Raw genomic sequence first — 7143 nt, forward strand, 5'->3', positions numbered from 1 at the left:
CTTGTGTGCCATTATTATTATTATTATAATTGCATTTATTGAGCGCGCAGCTACCCGGAGGTTTCCCGGCGCTAGTGAACAAACAAAAGGTAAGGTAAGCTGAGACGGATTGAGCACACATTTTAAGAATTAAAAAGCCAGGTCTTAATTCCCCTGCGAAATTTAAGATAGCAGATTTCGGATCGCTGGGGTTGAGGCATGGAGTTCCAAAGGGAAGGTGCTAGCAGCGCAAACGAGCGACCGCCCATTTTGGCTCTGTTAAAGCGCGGGATTTGAAACTTATTTTGCGTAGAGGATCTCAGAGTGCGGGTAGGGACATAATCCTGTACCAAGGAGGACAAGTATTTCGGGGCTTTGCCAGATTTGATATGATGCATTATGCAGAGAGCTTTAAATTTCACTCGGCTCTCAATGCGCAGCCAGTGCTGCTTGCGCAGATGGACGGCGACCGAGGACCTGGCAGGCAGATTACAGATGAGGCGAGCTGCCATGTTCTGAACCACCTGTAATTTCTTGGTGACCTCCTTGCAGGCACCCAGAAGAAGAATGTTCCCGTAGTCCATCCGTGAAGTGACAAGGGCCTGGACTACGGTCCTCTGGGTGTCAGCTGGAAGCATCCACGTGATCTTTCTCAGCCACCTTACGATGGTAGTGCAGGTGGCTGAGACTTTTACCACATGTTGCTTCATTGACAACTGGTTGTCAAGGAGGACCCCAAGGTTACGAGCTGTAGCTGAAGGGGTAGGAATAGGGCCCATCTGCTGAGGCCAGTGTTGCGGGCCCCAGAGCGATGGATTTGGACCAAATAGAAGCAACTCCTTTTTGTCACCGTTTAGTTTTAATTTATGTCTATGCATCCAGTTGGAGATTTGTTCCAGACCAGACTGCAGGGAAGACGTGGGGAGATGTTTATTTGTTGATAGAGAGTAGATGATTTGAGTATCGTCTGCATAAGAGTAAATCGTGAGACCAGCTTGCTCAGCCAGGAAAGCTAGAGGTCTCACATAAAGATTAAAGAAAAGGGGGCTGAGGATAGAACCCTGGGGAACACCGTGAGAGGAAGCATAGATGGAAGAGACAGAAGTTGAGGAGAAAACTTGAAAAGTGCGGTCAGAAAGAAAACTGGCAATCCAGGCCAGGGCAGAGCCGTCAATGCCCACAGATTTCAAGGTGGACAAAAGGATGGAATGGGAGACAGTGTCAAATGCGGCACTCAAATCTAACAGAATGAGTGCCACTGTCTCCCCATTGTCCACCTGTCATGTGACACACATACATGTGACACACATACATGCCCTTAGGGCAGGTATGTGTGCCACATGGCACAGGTGTACATGCACAGATGTGCATGTACACAGGAATTCGTTATTTACCACCCAATAGTATTGGGTGGTAAATAACCAATTCTTAAGGGCCTGTGGCACTGTTTACTGTGCCACCTACATATTGATTTACAGAATCGGTAAATTTACCGATTCAGTATTTTACCGATTCTGTAAATTTACCGAATCGGTAAATTTACTAATTCTGTAAATCAAAGGCCCCCTACATTACAAAACCCAAATACCGGTCGGTAACGGCCAAAATAGGCCGTTACCGACCGGTATTTGATCTCCTACATCTGGCCCAAGGTTTCTAAGACTGATTACATTGATTCTCGTACCGCTAGCCGCTGGTACCCCAAAGGGGGTTTTCTAGTGGGTGTATGTAGGAATGTGTGAATGAGTTGAAACACTAGTATGAATGGTGCGTCACTTGTGTGTTTTAAGGAAGAGAATGTTGTTTTGAATTTGGGAAACCACGGATAAGAATGAGGTCCTTTTGTATGTGTAAAGGTTTTCTGCGGGGTTCTTTGTAATGTTTGTTGTGAATATTTTTCTAAAGGCCTTGTTGAATTTAAACCATTTGAATTTCATTGTGAAAAAAAAATTTATTGAATCAAACTGAAAGAGTGGTTTAGAAGGGTCAGCTTCATTCTGTCTCATCGTGTTTCAAATTCGTTGAATAAACAGCAGTACTGGCAATTGGTAGTTATTTTTTGTTATAGTAGAGTGGCCTTACTGCAGAATAGCCAAACCCTCTCATTGTTAACTCCGTCCTAAACAGAGCATCAGGACGAGGGCCGGGCCGCTGCTGATTGACAGCAGCAATGCCACTCAGCAGGGAGGAGGGTGGGCTGGCTAATGCACAGTTTAAAGTGCGCACGTCTTTTTGGCCGGCAGAAGCATCTTTTAGGGTCAGATCGAATGTCACCCCCTGTTGACCCCTGTTCTAGTACAGTACATTTGCAGGTATTTTGTCAGGCCATGCCTTTTCAATTTTATGAGGATTTGAAAAGACATTTTGGACGTACGTCAAATGATGCACTTTTATGATTGTGAGGCAGTGCTCTGTTAGGGTTGGGTCCCGAGACAAAAAGGGGGTTCATTTCTATGTAGCTCAGCACTCTGCGCTGTTATCTTGTACATTTGCAATTTTTTCTGTTTGTATCTTTTATGTAACGCATGTATTCCTTAGTCCTTATGTTTTGCAACTGGTTCTTATGTAAAGAGCTCTGACACCTTCGGGTAAAGTTTGCGCTATATAAAATCGCATTAAATAAAAAATAAAATAAATAAAAGTGTATCTCAGTTAACATCCGAAAGGCACCATTCCAGCGCCCCTTCACAAGGATCTTAGGACCCACCTCTTCCTCTAATATCTCAAAGTGATTGCCCAGTTAGTTGAACTATCGCAAAGAAGAACCACTACCCTTCTCATTCACCCTCTTTAGATTTTGTAGATGCCTTCAATGTGCTGACCAATTGATGCCAAGCTCGACCACTCCTCTGCCTTGCACACTCAACATGCTCTCTTCCGTGTAATTCTAGGGTCCCCAGTTCTCTTTGTAAACCAGTTTTGCTGTACACACTACGTTGCTTTGTAGCCAGTTTTGTTCTTTACAAATCACATACATACATAGCAAGAATTGCGCTTTATGTAATATGAAGAGCAAGAGATAAGAGACAACTGAGCAAGAGACAGGTGAAGATGGATGTGTGACATGTGAACATGGATTGAAAGCTTTTAAATTAGCATTTTTATGACTCTGCCAAAAGAAGAGCATCACAGACCACCTACCCTCCAGCAATCAGTACTATCCAAGATCCAGCTGCAACTTTACAGACTTGGCAGTCACCCTGGTGAAAAAGTGAGATAAAACAGAATGTGCATGGGCACAGATCCCAGTCAGAGTCTATTTAGCTGTGGTTTTGCAACAGGATATACATTTTGCCTCTCAGCAACTAGTTCATAACACATCTGTGTTCAAAAGTGTTATTGGTTGCTTTCTGAACAAATTAATACACAGATCATACATAAATATAAACACAATACTGCAAAATAACCTAAATAGCAAAGAAAGAAAGGAAAAATTAACACAAAACATACACTGCCAGTAAGCCTCTACTTATGTACTGCAACAGCATAGTACAGATGATTACCTATAGAAGAAATTAGGTAGCGAACAGGTAGAGGCCAGGTTTGAGCAGACTATGAGCCTACCCATTGGTAAGGGGTATATTTCATGATGGTTTGTGGGATTCAAAATATGTGTCAAGACTATCCCACATATGTCTGAGGGGGGTGTTTCCATGGTGAGTTTTGGAGGGCAATTGTGTCAGCGCCCCTGAGGTTGGAGACCCAATATAACCAGCATTTAAAAGGCGCTTTGTTTGTATCCTTCCAGTTATTTAAGATGACTTTAACTGCTGCTATCAGGAGAAGATCCAAAAGGGCCCTATCATTGTCGTCCAGGAATCCCACACTAAGGAAGCCAAATAGCAGCGTAGAGAATTCCCTTTTAAGGGAGCATGAGAGTAGTTTAGAGATAAAATCAAAAATACTATCCCAAAAAGGTTTTACGCATTTGCAGTAAAACAGCAGATGTGCTTGGTCCCCTGTTTCCTCCTTACAATTCCAACACCTGGAATCTTCTCTAATTTTGTGTAGATGTAGGCGAGCTGGTGTCCAATATGCTTTGTGTAAGAGCCAAAACATCTGGTTCTGAATTCCCATAATTTTTCCAATGGATTCCCCAGTGGTTGGCTTCACATCTTCATCTCCCTTCTCTTTGATTTCATGCTCCAACAGTGAGAGTGGTGTGTGAGAGTGATGGTCTTGATTCTAGGAGGTGAGAGCATTCATTCAATAAGCCAGTCAGTTAAGACTGGGCTATTAATGAAGATCAAGTTACTTATCTTCAGTAACACCTTATACGCATGGCTTCGTCGGCGTGATGTGCACAGAGCCTATATAGGTGCTACCCCAGTACGCTGACATCAGTTACATTTCGCGACTTTCCTCCCCATAAGCGCGGAGCCACGAAGTACACTGACTACTGGTGGGGAAAACTAGTGCCCTGAAAGGAGAAATCCCTGTCCCTAGTAATCCATTCACAGAGCAGGGAGGATAGGTGGGTCGGTAAGGAATCTGCAGCTAAATAGAATCTCTTCCAGATAAGGGGTTACTGAAAGTAAGTAACTTGTTCATCTGATAGAGACTTCTAGCCACAGATTCCTTACCTTAGAATAAATACCCAAGTAATATCTCCGCAGAGGTGGGTCTGTGGACCAATTTCACATGAGGAAGTCCTGCAGGACCGAACGCATGAAATATCCATCCCTATGGACCTGACTGTCTAGGCAGTAGTGTTTGGTAAACATGTGCAAAGAAGCCCTCTTTGCTGCCTGGCAGATGGCCAGGACCAGAACTCCACATGCCAATGCAGTGGTTGCAACTTTAGTTTTAGTGGAATGAGCACGCAAACCCTCAGGGGTTTCTTGTTAGCTAATGCGTAGCAGATTTTGATACAGAGTACAATCCATCATGATGTGGTCCTCTTCTGTATGACCCATCCTTTCTTCTCTCTGACGTACCTCACAAAATGTTGGAGACACCCTGGAACTCTCATGTGCGGTCAAGGTAGAATGACAATGCTCTTTTTAGGTCTCGGCTAGAAGCGAGCGAAGCTCGCTCTCGCCAGAGATCTATTGTTAGCGGCTCAGCTTCCGAGGAGGACAGTCCTGGCCGCGCGCAAGGCGATTTGCGCCGGCCACGCGCGTGCGAACGCGCTGTCCTCCTCGCAAGCTGAGACGCTAGCTATACCTCCCGCTGCTTACGCATGCGCCGTGCCCCATGGAAGGTTTCGGGCTTACGCATGCGCCGTGCCCCTTACTGCAGGACCGGCCGCGGCAGACCCGGGGCTGCGGCCGTCAACGGAGCGCGCGATGACGATGCAAGTGTTTGTTTTCTTTCTTCGGCTCCTCCTCACGTCGCGTGGCCATGTTTGTCCCAGTCATATGACCGCAAAGAAGGAATAAAGAGACAGCCCGGGTGAGTCATAAGAAGCCGAGCACGGGCTGCTGTGTGAGCAAAGGGCCGCAGGGAGGCCACCGGAGTTTTCCGGAACAGATTTAATAGCGACTAAAAGTATGGCTTGTTTCATATCTAGGCAATATGAGGAAAAATGTAAAAAAGGGAAAAGTCTAAACAATGCATGACTTGGCTATTTACATATTTGTTTGCACAGAAATGCTGAGAGCACTGATCTGATGGTGTCTAGTCTCATTAAATCAATATAAATCAACATCCATTTGGAGGGAAAATAATTAGCGTGCGCTTTGTGAGCGACAAGATCTTACACCAAAGGGTTTAAAAGGAAAGTTGCACATCCCATGAATCTGGTGCCAGTTTCGCTCCAGCATATTGGCCCGGAATCTAGCACATCCCAAATATTGTAGAAGGGGACAACTCAGGATGAGGCAGTTAAACTCACATAATCCAGTAGTAAACAGTAGGCCGTAGTTTAGATCCATTTAATAACCCAAGCCATTCAGAGCTGTAGGGAGGTGTGCGCAGGTCTAGCTTTTGACACAACACTGAGCAGACCGAAAAAGCTTTTCTAGCCTCAGCAAATGAGGGCAAATGCACATTTCTAATTATGAGGGCTCCTTTGGCCGTGAAGCCTTTCTCTACTCTCGTTGATTAAATGGTCTTGTATTAACAAGTATTGTGGATTTTACGAGGTCACCATGGTACCAGACTCTTGTGAGTGGAGGGACGACAGCTAAAACCTGGCTTCACGAGATTCCTCATAGTAAAACCAACAGTTACCTAATTGTTTTATTTCGTTTAGTTTTTTATTTACTTTGTTAAGTGTGAAATAAACATGTTGAGGCATTGTAGGAATTTTCAACATGTATAGGAATTACCTACATAATATAATGACATTGTTGATTTGTCTCGTGCCACAACAAACTGTTTAGAGTTGCATAAATAAGGGGCCTATTTTACTCAGAGCAATGAAAATCATTTAACAGAGACAGGTGGATTGAAAAGGCTGCATGAATCCAATCAGTGACCTGTAGCTTATAATGAGATATCAATACCTAAATAAAATGGATGATTCTATTAGGTGATTAGCTTGTACTAAATAAATTATAAGTGCAGAGGCCCAACATTTTTCTGAGGAACCCGCTGCTAAATTTCACTACTGTTGAATCTCGTGCACCCTTCTTTTCGCCACCCTGCATTTCGCATCGCTCTCACACTCTTGAAGATTATTTTCCATCCTTGCTTTCTCTCTTTCCCTTCAACCTCTCGTTTCTGCTTTTCGTTTTTTTTTTGTTTTTTTTTGCTCTGGGCACCAAGTCTGATGATAAAAAATAATATATTTTACTCAAAAATGAGGGCTTGAGTCCGCCACATGTTAAGCATTAGTTGATGAGAATGAATGAGAACGGTGAACTGAGTAGAAATCGCCACATATGAAACTAACATGTGCTATTTCTACTTTAAACGAGAAAAAAAAAACGCTTGTTATTAATATACAATATATTCTATGCAGGAGTTTTAACAATAGATACGAGGTGGACATTTCCTGAGTGCCATTAAAAGATGTTGCTAAGAAGCATCACAGTAAAAAGAATTACCCTTCAAGGATGCCACTGATAAAACACAGACAACTGCTCAAGAGAATAAATTGCAATTCCGCCCACCACACAATAATCAAATAATAGAGCGGAAACGCATGTTAATATAATGTGAATTATTTTGGCGTGATCATACTAAAATGTACATATTTTGTTAATGGACAGTTAGGAG

Source organism: Lissotriton vulgaris, chromosome 12, assembly GCF_964263255.1.
Source record: "Lissotriton vulgaris chromosome 12, aLisVul1.2, whole genome shotgun sequence".
Classification (NCBI taxonomy): domain Eukaryota; kingdom Metazoa; phylum Chordata; class Amphibia; order Caudata; family Salamandridae; genus Lissotriton; species Lissotriton vulgaris.